Below are 12,647 nucleotides of genomic sequence, written 5' to 3' on the forward strand. Positions count from 1 at the left end.
TAGCTGGAAATAAAACCTCCTGGAGATAGATGCTGGTTCAATGCTGTTTGCATGGCTTTCACTCTTCAGTTTGCAATCACCCGGACTTCAAAGAAGTGTTTTACAAGTTCCTACCTTCAGTGCTTTTTAGAGAAAAGTATTGGTTCCATCTTCCCATCAGGAACTCTCAGAGACAGCCTTACAACCACTGGTAAAAGGAAGGGAGGCATTTTATTGTTCTGATTCCCTTAAAGCAGCAACACCCTGCAAAACTGCAGGACCATTACAGGTGCTGGGCGGTTTTTTGCTATCTCCCTTCCTAGCTTGTGTATTCCAGTTTAATACATCCTCGCAGCCATGATTTTCCATGATCATAGTTAACATTTTGCCTTCTGAATGCAAAAAGATGCACTTGCTGGTCTGTCTGGAAGCTGAGCTAGGGAATATTGTTTCCCACTTGATAACACTTTAATGTTCTTGGGAAACATTGGTCTATTTGTTGAAATTTCGTTCAAATAAAACCTCAGCCAAAAGTGCTGTAGGGCTTTTTTATATTAATCTTTCCAATGGCCTTGTTTAAAGCATGAATTTTCTTTAGGGGCTGTTGTATAAACTTACTTATTATTAAAGACATTGAAGATTGAGAAAAATAAAGGCAAAGCTGCAGACTGCCGAGCTGGGAGACCCATATCCTAATCACAGCATACAGTGAGATGTAGAGACTGTGTTTAGGATAAAAGTCTGGTCAAGAAAAATGACAAAAGACTCATTGCCTTCAGGAGGATCAGCATTCCTCCGATGTCTCTCTGTTGAGAACAGAGGCTCTTCTTCTTTGGCTGAACCTTCTTCCTAATTAAGTCACTGATTTCAACCTCACAGCGAACTTCATCTATTTTTTTCCCCTCCACTAAAAATCAGACTGCTTTAAAATGAACTGTGAATTCTACAGAAATATTCTGGTTTAGACAAATTTGCCATTGAGTAACTGGGTATTTTTTATTGGAAAGTCTTTAAGACCATGGCACTTATTTTACACTGATTCTGAGAAAATTTCCCCTTCAGGCCTCTGTCTGAGTCTCCTGTTGGTTTGATTCACTGCAGATTTTCCCCTTATCGGGTGAGTAGCTTGACCATTTGATTTTATTGTTGGTTTCTTTCCAGATGCCAGAAGTACTGAGTATTTAAATATATATCTGAAGTTCAGCAGGAAATTGAAAATTGATTCTCCACAGCAGTTATCTGAGATATGGTTCAAGTTCTCGCTTCAAGTTAGCCAGAGCAAAGAGCTAAAGCACTCTCTGGGGAATGCCAGCCTGACAGATGCTCCACAGTGATTCCTGTGGCATCTTTGAAGAGAAATCCAGAAATTATGCTTTTGTTTAAAGAAGTCTCCTGTCTCCTCTTGGTTCTTCTAAGTAAGGGCGGAGGGTAAGAAGGAGTTTTACAAAAAGGATTTTTAATTCCTTGGTTCCAGGCTCCCGTCAGCAGAGATGTGTGATGAGGAGGTGGCAGGTGGGTGATGCTCAGGGTCAGACTCTCTGTGATCTTCTTTAGTGTTGTTGGGACAGAGTGACACCAGAAAAGTTCAGAAGGCTTCTTTATTATGGCTCCATGCTGTCTTTTATAGAGTTTTTACAAACTTCGAGGGCAACCTCTAATTGGTCAATGGCTTTCTTGTTAATTATTCTGTTGGTTAGTAAAAGGTATTTTACTTGTCCATCAAATCTATCTATTCTCTGATTGTTTACATATTTTCTTTACTGATTCTCATGGGACAAATCCCTTGTTATTACAGCTTCACTTATTTTTCACCCTCAGAACAGAGGGTGAAATTTTTCACCTCAGAACAAATTGTTGTGTTAAAGGAAATTCTCATTCTCAAAACAGCTTCACATGGGAACGTACAGATTACTTTTAGCTGCACTTAAAAGAAATGACAGGCCAGCTTTTTACCCTATTCCTACACTTCAGCTGTGCTGGGGCATGGCCACAGGCTGTAGTCAGAGCTCAGACAGCTCTGCTGGATCTCAGGGATGGAGCTGTGAAGGAGGAGGTGGCTTCTTCCCAAATATTTCAGCATGTTGGGCAGGACCAGGATGACCAACCATGGCTGGACCTGGAATGTCCACAGGGACAGGCACGAGTGTGTGGGTGGCTGTTCCCCACAAGCACGATCCACTGCTGACTTCTGCTGGAAGCTCATGTCTCAACCTCTGCCGTGATGCTGGAATTAGCCTCCTTTGCAAAGGTTCTTGCTTCCTTTTTTCCTTGCCAAGGTTGGGATTAATACACGGGAACTGTCGGTTTTGTGTTTGGACGCGGATGTTTATTATTTCTCATCTATTTACAGACTCATGAGCCGTGAGCCATGAGCTCTAACTAACAAGTTAGAGAAATGAGGTAAAATGGAGCACTTCTAACTCTTTCCAAGGTTATTTAATCAATAATTACCCAATAATGAGGTGACACCTATATAATTTATACTTTTGACCCAATAATGACCACCCAAGGCCCTCAGTGTGGACCTTTTTCACCCAAAACCACCCAAACCAATGAAGAAGGAAGAAGAAGGTGAAGAAGAAGGACTTAGACAATGCCCAGAGCCCTCCATCTTGACTCATATGTATTACTGTATACTAAAACCCCAAATTCTCAGTTTCCAGAATTCCAACACTCCTTTAGTTTCTCAAGAAGTTCTCAAGGCTGCCTCATAGTGCAGAGGCAGAGGAGGCTCCAGTAGAGCCAAGTGCTTACTGTAAAAGTAGAGTGGCATGACATAAAGTCCTATTTTTACCAATATTTCTATGAATTTGATGTCCCGGCAGAGATTTACTGGCTCAGACTGATGCCCTTTGGCATTCTGAGCTATAAAAAAATGAATGGTTAAAGCAACATTTGGAAGCAGAGTTTATTGACGTTTTTCTCAGCAAAATTAGTGAAACTATTCTTGGGTAAAATATTTACAGCACCATACGAGTGACTTAGATACTTCCCTGCTTAAGTTTAATGTGTCTCCAGCACCACTTGCAGTGGTCACTTATCAAATGTCTCTTGGCCTGCAGAACTTGGGATATGTGAGACCTCAAACCCTTTTATGCTCTGGCAGGAGACTGAGCGCAGCAATGATTCACTGTTACAGGCCAGTGTTCAATACAGATTGATTTGGTTCTGTACCTTTTTTGTTTAAAATGCATCTCCACACAAATGAATCTGGTGTGTTCAAACTACCTAAATAATCATTTTACCAAAATTCTGTAATAAATAAATTGTCCTCAGAAATCTACTGGATGTACAAATAAATTTGCAGATTCTGTGTTCAGCAGCTGCAATAAATCCTTCCTCTATCACATACAGTGTTTACATTTGCCTAGGGGCTCTAAAACATTATGAGATGAAATGATTTTCCTGTTCCTTGGTGTCTGACTGCCATAGAATTTAAGTGTTTCATGAATTTAATTGTGAAGAGAACAGTTTAACATCTTTCAGCCCCCTGTGGGAAAATGGAAGGAGGAGTCAGCTGGATATTGCCTGGAAAGTGATTCATATTTAAAATTTAACAACGATTACTGTATCAGGGGAGGTTCAGAAGGGCAGCAAATGACCCCATGTCCATTAAAGACCTGTGCAAACTGGCAAAAGAAGGATTTGGTATCATAAGTAGGGCCTAGCCTTCTGCTTGTGGTACAGCTGCATTTCAGGTTGCATAAATATCTTTATTTATGCAACATTAAACCAATTTTCAGCATTTTCCTGAAAATCTATTAGTTGCTTTCAAGCTCTCTGAAAGGTATTCTATGTCACTGCAGGAGAATTCATCTGCCATGCTCTGAAGAGGGTGTTTATATCTCTAGCAACAAAAAGCTTACAAAAAGACAGTGGCAATTTTCTGCTGGAGCAGAGGTAGATGAAAAAAAACAAAACATGCTACTGTTGCTTAGATGTAAAAAAAAAATCTCTTTTCAATGGAAAAGATTGTCCTGACTTGCCGTGATTACTGAAATCAAGGAAAACGTAACTTCAGTCTATCAAACCATTTCTGTGCCAAATAGGGAAAGAAAGAGAGGATTGTTGTACAAACAGGGAAAGAAAGCAAAACTACCAGTTGTACCTCCTTTAAACACACAGCCCTTCATGGTTTCATTTTCCCATCCCTATTTTGTCTCCTTGGCCCTCTTTTATTCACCTTTTTCTTTCCAAGAAATACAAGAAGGAATTCTAATGTGTTGTGTATGATCCTTTACTCTGACTTCCCTGCTTGGTGCAAAGAAGTCAGGGTGTGACATGAACAACAATTTGATGTACAGAGCCTGCAGTGGATTCTTGGATTTTATTCAGAACTAAATGACAACAGAATCTTTGAAAACCTGAGAAGAAAGTCGGATAGTAAAAGGGATGTGTGGGAGAAGAGGAATATAAAAAAAGGATCAAAACAGATAAATTTCAGTTGGCAAGTGATAATATACTCTTCATTTTCCTAGCATTAAATTTGTAGCTTCCAATGTATTTTAGTGATGGATTCTGCATAGGAAACTTTATGTAAATTAGCTATTATAAATTTGTTTTCTAACAAGAAAAAAAGAATAAATATCATCTTATAAATTTTGCTAATGTGCTTGGTAGTGAAGCAGAATCAGCAGTAAGAAAAAGAACACTGCTGACAATTTCAGTGAAGAAGAAGATCATTCAAGTGTAATGTTCATCATTCCTTGTTTACTGGGATAATTTGGTCCTGACGTTCTGCACTGTGATGGGCATGGCTTGTTTTCTTCAAGATGTTACCCATTGTGTGTCTTCAGGAGCTGTCTTCTTCCCTCGCCACCAACATAGGACATATCCTTTTAACACCCATGCATGGGAAATGAGCATTTCCAGAGCTCCTGGTTGTCCCAGCACCTCTCTAGGTGCAGCTGACACAAAGACAGATGAATCTACTTGCAGGGACACACTGTCTGGAGCACTGGCTTTGGTTCATTAAAGCAGTGCCTGAGCAGTGCTCAATGAATGCTCTTTATCACTGAAAATTAGCGGCGGTGTGAGCAGGTCTGTTGAACTTTGCAGCTCCACTCAGGGTTAAGAATGGCAGGGCCTGAGTGCTGGGAATTGGAAGAAATAAAAATCTGAGATCAGAACAGCCTGGAGACTTCAGCATTCATTCCTGCATCTCTCTTAGGGTGGGACTGTGCATTAGCAGATGGCAGCCTTAAAACAATATGTGCTGAGAGAGCTGGAGATGTATGGCAAGATTTTCAACACCTACACAAGCGTTCTGTGGAGTATTGTCTGTCAGGAGTGGCTCAGGAATTTACGAGCTGCTTTTGTGTGGATTACTGCAGCTATTATCTGCCGACGATCAGCCGGGAGATGTTGGAGGCAAATTCGAGGCAAATTTTTACAAAATGGAATATGATAACTAGTCACAATATTAATCCCTAAGCTTTGATGTGAGCCTTGTAAAACACATAAGAGCAGCCCAGGCCCCTCTTTATTGGTAGACTGTGGAGATGGGTTGGGTTGTGAGAGGCAGCAGAAAATTGTGACTGAAGAGCAAACCATGATCTCGCCATCTGCCTGGAAGGAACTATTATATAGGGTTTGCTGTCAATCAACCAACCTGTTTTGAAGCAGAGGCAGAACAGTATATGATTTTTTTTTTAATCCTGCTCATTTCATGCACTAATTCCCTACTCAAACTCACCACTTCCAGCACCAGCACAGCACTCTGGGCTCTGGCTGCAGCTCCTGCCTGGCCCAGCAAACAGGGAGAAGAGGTGTGGAAGAGAGTGCTTATCTTAAATAATGACAAAGCCCATAGCTGTGACAAGGAATTAAATCTTAATTGTTTAAGCAATGGCATCAGTGAATATCGGCTGCTCTATGTCACATATTCATGAAAATTCTCACCTTTTTTTTGGTTCCAGTGGGAGATCTTTCCCCCCAAACTCTCATTTCCACCCTCTTTAATGGTGCCTTTTGTGTTGCTTTATGATTTTTTCTTTTGGTTGGTTGTGGGTGGGTTTTTTCATGAACATAACTGAAGGCAAAAATTGTTGCTTGTCTGCCTGCTTTATCTTTTCAACGATTTTCCTACGAACCCTAGGCTATAGTATTGCACAGCAGTGTATTTCATCCATAACTACATTTCCTCATGTAGCACCTCTAGTCTGAGGATGTCCAAGCATGTTAAAATAGGTGTGTGGAAGCCACACTGTGCCCCTGCACAATCCAGGGCATTTTAGAAGTAATAAACTGAAGTATAATTTAATATCATAGAGTGATTCCATTATGAGAGTCCACACTGCAGGGGACCAGTAGCACAGAAACCTCTCAATTTGATAATGTATTTTTTTTCCCCACCACTGTCGGTATGTATGATAGAGTGGATGCAAATACGTGGGTTTGCAAATCAGCTGGTTGGTCAGTCCCCTGGTGTAAGGTAAGGGCTGAGATCTGCTCTGCAGCTGAGGCCAAGGCAGAGTTAGAAGACTTTCAAGTGCTATTTTCAGGGTAGCACCTGCCCTTAAAGAGACCAGAAGTGCAACACTGCAGAGCTGATCTGGCCTCTCACATTTTCCTTTGGCACCAGCCAAAGCGTCCTTTCCGAAAGAGGTGCTGGGCTAGGCCAGGATGTGCATTTTGGATGTGCCCTGGAGCACCTGGGCAGACCTGGGTGTCTGGAAACATTTCACAGCCAGGAGATGCCCTGAGCTCCCAGCAGTGCTCCTGGCACAGAACCACCCTGGCACCCTTCCCACAACAGCCTGGATGTGCCTGAGCATTGGGATTTACTCTAACCAAAATAACACTTTGCACCTAAAGGTGTTTGGAGCCTTTGAGCTCCTCCCTGTGCTCAGCAGGATTGAGTTTATAAAAGCTCCCAGTAGGGAGGAAGGACACTGAGAGGAAGAGAAGGGTGGTGGGGTTTGTTGCCTTTGAAGCTGGGAAAGCAGCCAAAAGTTCTTAGAGACAAAAAAAAAAAAAATAAAAAAAATAATAAAAAAAAAAAATTTAAAAAAAAAAAAGGGCAGTCTAAGGTAGAGGAAAACAAACAAGAACTAAATCTGTCTCTGACTTCAGATCCATTTTTTGGTTGTTTTATTTTATTTTATTAAGGTGAGTCTCTAGGAAATCGAATTTTGCGGGTTGTGGAGCACTCTCCTTTTTGTGTTCATGGTTTGGGCTTTGAGCTTTCATGGTTTGTTGGGGAAATTTTTGCTTCTGACAGTGGTGGGGACTGGAAAAGTGTTGATGTATTTTTGAGCTTTGGTCCGTGTAACAACCTTTTGTATGGATCTAGCTGCTTTTCCTACAATTGTCCCTGTGCCAGGAGAAGGTGGAAGCTGGCTGGACTGGGGAAGGAGGAGAGAGAGGGGCTATCAAGCTGGGGCTGACTTGCTGCAATGTTTTAGGGGGAAATTTATTTCCTAGATAGTCTTTTTTCTATGCTGATGTCTGAAATATCTCAGATTTGACAGAGGAGACTTCTTTTAACTGCTGTTGAAGCCTCCTTTTTTTTTTTATTGCTTCAGGATAATGACAGAATTACAGAATGGCTGGGGTTGGAAGCGGCCTCTGAAAACCATCTAGTCCAACCCTGCTTCTAAAGCTACTGGAATGGTAATGGAGGCCTATATTTTTATTAAGTTTAACTGAAATTTAGGAACACAGGAGTGAATGTAACCCAGTGACTACATCTGAGCTCTCACCACAGGGAATTTGCTTCCCAAAGTCTCTGAATGCCTTTGCTTTCCTTGGATTTATTTTATTTATGCTGGAAATATTAAAAACACCTGCACCTTCATTTAAAAGTTGACTTATTCAGCAACAAAAGCAGATGCTAAACCTGTGCTTGAGGACGGATGTTTGATGTAATGAAAGTGATATATCAAATACCAAATGTCCCCTCTGGCCATGGATACAGTAATTTTCAGTTCATGCAGCCTCTGACCCATGATTTGCCCACAGTAGGTGGATCTTGCCTGTAATGTGGTTTTAGCTGGGCTGGAAAAGCAGCTGCAGCCTGACAGAAGTAATAGTTTGTTTTCAAATTGGGAATACTCCAATAGCATTTTATGTAATGGGTTCAAGCTGGCTCTTTTAAGAATCAGCTGGAGGCGCTGAGTTTGTGCTGGGACAAATTTGGGAATCCATGAAATCCTGGGTTTTCACATCAGGATGATCTCTCCAGCTAATGCCTAGATAAAGGATAATAGTATCACTAGAAGCCATGAACTGCTATCAGTTCATGGGCTGTTTTAACTTAGATTTCTTTGCTTTTTGGTATCTCTGAACTGAAACTAAATGGACAAGTTGTGTCCATTACATGATGGTTTAGCTGCCATGATATCCTGAGCACAGTCATGTTTTGCTGGTTATATTTGAAATGTATTGACTGCTATTGGAATCTTTTTTTGGCATGATGATAATGTAGTGCACAGACAATTCATCTTGTTAATCCTTAGCAAGTGCTGATCTTGTCAGCTAATGGCAAGTTCTAGATAAGAGTTGAGACTTCCTGTGTGCGTTGTCCTACATACTTTAAAAATAACTAGGACGCAAACTTTTGTGATATAAACTTCCCTGACAAATATAGATGTGTTCTTTTTTCTTTCTCTCCTCTCTTAGGCTTTGGGGAGCTGTACAGAGTAGAACCACTGCCTCCCAAACACAATAATTGTGAAGACCAGACAACCTTCTGACAAGGAGTAGCTGCAAGTTTAAGGTGGGCTGGAAGGAAGAATTCTGAGAATCCTTCCTTCAGTGTTCTGTTCTCACTTCTCCCTCCTTTTGTCAACATTCAGACTTGTTACTTAATTCTTTGTTGTTTTCCAGTGCCAGCTCCTTATTGTGCTCTTGTTGTTTTGTTTGGTTGGAGTTTTTTGGTAAGTTTCTTTTTCCCTGTGGTTATGTCATCTTCCTGGATGGATCTTCCCTGTATGCTTGGGGGTGGTTGACAAAACTTCTTCTGCCAAGCAAGTTTGGTGTGGCTGAGGCAGCAGGGAGAGAGGCAGAGCAGTGATGTGCCATGAGATAAGAGGGTGGAAAGGAGCCACCAGCTCTGGGTGCCAAGAGAAGCAGGTGGAGCATCTCCTCTGAGTGTGCCTTGGCTGATCCTCCATATCCATGTGTCTGCACCTGTGCTGGAAGCAGAGCAAATTTTCCAACATCCTGTACTTGAAGTGGGGCAATAACTGCAGCAGCCCCTGGGCTCCCATGGGAAGTGGCTTCCCTGCACATGTTGTCCAGCTCTGCTCTTTCAGGCTCTTGGTGTGTGTGGTCTTTGTGTTGGTCAGTAGAGGCTGTGGACACAGCCAGACAAATCCTTGGTGTTTATTCCCTTAATGAAAAATGTTGTATCTTTCTAACTAAGCTTTGCTTGTTTGCCTCCAGGAAAAACACTGCATCTTCTCTTGTCACTGGAAAAAATCATAGGAGAAGAAAACCTGACAATATAGACCGGAGGATTTCGTGCTGTCATTGGAAGGACAAGGAAGGAAATAGATACAGTTTGGTCATTGAGGTTGGATTGGATGTCCTGCAAGAGAGGGAGAAAAGTGGTGAGGACTGAGAAAAGGAAGTCTCAGGACAAGGAAGGTTTTCCTGGGAATATATCAAAAGTTCTAGACATGAAATGGAGCACCTGGCTGAGCAGAGGGGATGTGCATGCAGAACATCAAACATTGCTGCATTCATCCACTGAATGTGGGTTGGGCGTGTTTGTCTGGGCCAAGCTGTGTCCATGGAGCTGGTAAACTTGTGCTCTCCCAGTACCAAAGGAATCCTCTTCGTGTTTCCTGTTACACAAGCGGAAAGGAAAACAACCAGGAGCAAGAAACACAGGGAGGCTCAGGTCCCTGGATGAGGATTTCTTGGCTGGTTTTACTCTGGGCTTGCTAGCATTGCTGTTCAGGTAAGCACGTGTGGGCAGCTCAATCTTCACATGCTCAGCTGCTGGTTATCCATGTGGGATGACTCCCAGTGGAGGAAAAACTCTGTGGGGAGGTGAGGGGGCCAAGCAAAACTGCTCTGCCAGAATTTTGAAAAAAGCTTCCACGAATGTTGTGAAGCTAGGATGAGTGTCAGAAACGTGGCTTTTCGTGGAATTGTGGTGAAACCTGCTGTGAGACTACACTTGGCTCACCTGGGAAGGGACATTTAGGTAGGGAGGAGCTGCAGTGTGTGCAGTGCCTGTTGCCCAGGCAGCAGCCAAGGCAGAGTCTGGGATGAAGGAAGGAGCTTTGTAGGGTGGGTGGAAGCAGCTGGGAGGGGTGGAGAACACAATCTGCGAGAAGCGAAGCCTCATTGTCCCAGGAACACACTGGAACTGAGGAGCTTTGCATTTCCAAGGTGGTGAGCCTTCTCCAGACCCTGTGAAATATGAGCCTGGGATGTGTCTGTCGTGTTAAAAAAACCTCTTCATGGGGAAAAGGCAAGTGTGGGGGAGGAGGAGAGAGAGGCAGAGGAGGCAGAATGCAGAAAGCAGAGGCCAGAGGCCCCTGTTTGGGTGCAAGCACCAATCTGCTGTCTGCGTGAGCCTGCCTGAGTTGCATATGCTCTACTTTTCCATGTGCCCAGAAAATTGTGATAAATAGAGGTCCAGGCAGGGAAGAGCATTTATTTTTATTTGCCTATTTTTGTCATTCACTTGGCATCTCTAGATGAATGGTGGAAGCAGGAGGGAAAGGCTGTTCTCCCTGTGCATGCAGCCCTGGGTGTGGGGCACATTCTCAGGGACAGCTGGATTCCTGCTGACCCCTTGCAAGCTACTTTCACCTTGGAAAGATCATCCAGTGTAATGGTCTGCTTGTGGCAGCTGTGCCAGCAACCCCGTGGAGTCATTCAGCCAGAGCTGTGGATAGGCAGTTTCCATGCTCTCCAGCTGGGACAGCCCAGGTGCTGCTCTCTGTCCTCTCCTCTGTCCCATCAGGTATTGGAGAGAAACAAAGCTTCATTGTCCCAGGACAATCAGGTGCTCCTCTCTGTCCTCTCCTCTGTCCCATCAGGTATCAGAGTGGGGATGGAAGAACCTTCTCCTGACACTTCACCTTCCAGCACTCAGACACACTCCACATAACCCAAAGGCTGTTCTGCCCCTCTGCAGGGCATGGATTCATCCTGTCCCAGCACTGCCAGGAGTTTCCATCCCACAGGACGCCACCTTTTGTCCCGTCTCCCTCTTATCTAGAGACAAATTGCTTTCAGCCCTCCCTTTAAATGAGAAAGCATTTTGAAACGTTCAGTCTGCTCACTCGTGTCTTTTTTTTTCCTTCCTTTTCTTCTCTTTCCAACGTGTCAGTGTCAGCTGCCCTGCATTCAACATGGGCTCAGGGGTGCTTGTAAAGCATCATCCCCTCCCTGTCAGAGCCAAGTGAGGAGGCTGAAGTAAAGCCCCAAAGCATCAGGTGAATATGACACTGTGCTTAGCAAAGAGGGCAAGAGGAAAGTGTTTGATGTTTTGTTGGTCCACTGAAAGTTAAAATTGGCAGCAAAGACATCAAAGCAGGTGTGAGGATGCTTCTGCAAGGTTTGCCAAGGACTCCTGTGCTCCTGTCTGATGCTGGGAGCCAGGGCAGGGGAGAGGCTGCAAGCACAGCCTGTTTAATATTCGCTCCGTCCCTCTGATCTCCCCCCTACCCTGCAGAAGCAACATGTCCCCTGTTTCTGCAGAGCTTGTCCTGAGCAATAGCAGCATCTGTCAGGGGTTATGGTGGCATTAGCCTCATGGAGCTGGGAGTTAGCAGTGCTTGGCAGAGTGACAGTTCTGCTGTACCTTACATAAATCTGTATCTTGCATAAATCTGTCTCTGCCTACTCTGCCAAGGTGTGTGGTCACAATTTGTCTGATTCTTCTTGCTGTCCACAAGGCTTTTGAGCTTCTTAGAAAATTATATTTGCTTAAGACCCTTCTTCTTCCTCTTTCTTCACACCTCCCCACTCCATGAAGTGAAGTCCCTTTCACTTGTATCCTTCTCACAAAGTCGTAAAAGGTGTTTATTTTCAATTAAGTTCCCATCCCATCCCCTCACAGGAGCTGTAGAAATCTCCCAGTATTCCTGTGGAATTGAATTCCTTGAGCCTCCCTGTGGCTTTGGGAGAAAACCCCAGCAGCCTCCTGCTGCTGACTCCTGCTCTGGGCTGTGCCCGATTCTAGGTACCAACGTTGTTCATCAGTGTTCATGGTACTTTGTTCCCTCTCATCTGCTTTTTTTGAGCCTTCTAAACCCTTCTGAGCCCAGAAAGCAATAACGACCTCAGTTCTTCACTGTCTTTCAGTATCTAAGGGCATTCTTCAGGAAAACAAAACCCTTATTAAACACATCGTTATATCCCCAACCGTACTTGTTCCATGTGTTTTCAAACAAAGCACCTGAAAAGAAAATGTTGACCCTTTGAGACCATCTCTGGTCACATGAGGCTTGGCCTGAGCCATTCTCTTGTCCACAGCTCTGCTCAGGGACCTGCTCTGGTGACCTGTGGTGACCTCCTGTGTCACTTTGTCACACCCACCTGCCACCAATGTGTTAAGGCTGTAATAAAGTCTGTTCTGAGCATTGTGGCAGAGACCAGTATAACATTTCTGTTGGTCTGCAGGGCCAAGCACTTTGGTATGTACTGCCCAGGAAAATACAGCAGCTCCAAAGGAGAGTGTGATCTGTCAAGTAAACTCATTG

The 12,647-nt window shown here is 43.5% G+C and overlaps 1 long non-coding RNA gene across 1 annotated transcript; it reads left to right on the forward strand.

Annotated features, from left to right (window-relative positions):
* Positions 1 to 6,886: 6,886 nt before the first annotated feature.
* On the forward strand, positions 6,887 to 10,256 carry LOC136296343 (uncharacterized). The gene is made up of 5 exons (XR_010722898.1): positions 6,887 to 7,089; positions 7,506 to 7,593; positions 8,602 to 8,698; positions 8,809 to 8,858; positions 9,367 to 10,256. It is a non-coding gene; the product is annotated as an uncharacterized lncRNA (long non-coding RNA).
* The last annotated feature ends 2,391 nt before the right edge of the window (positions 10,257 to 12,647 follow it).

This window comes from Chamaea fasciata, unplaced genomic scaffold (assembly GCF_029207755.1).
Source record: "Chamaea fasciata isolate MVZ Bird 193981 ecotype frontalis unplaced genomic scaffold, bChaFas1.0.hap1 SCAF_13, whole genome shotgun sequence".
NCBI lineage: Eukaryota > Metazoa > Chordata > Aves > Passeriformes > Sylviidae > Chamaea > Chamaea fasciata.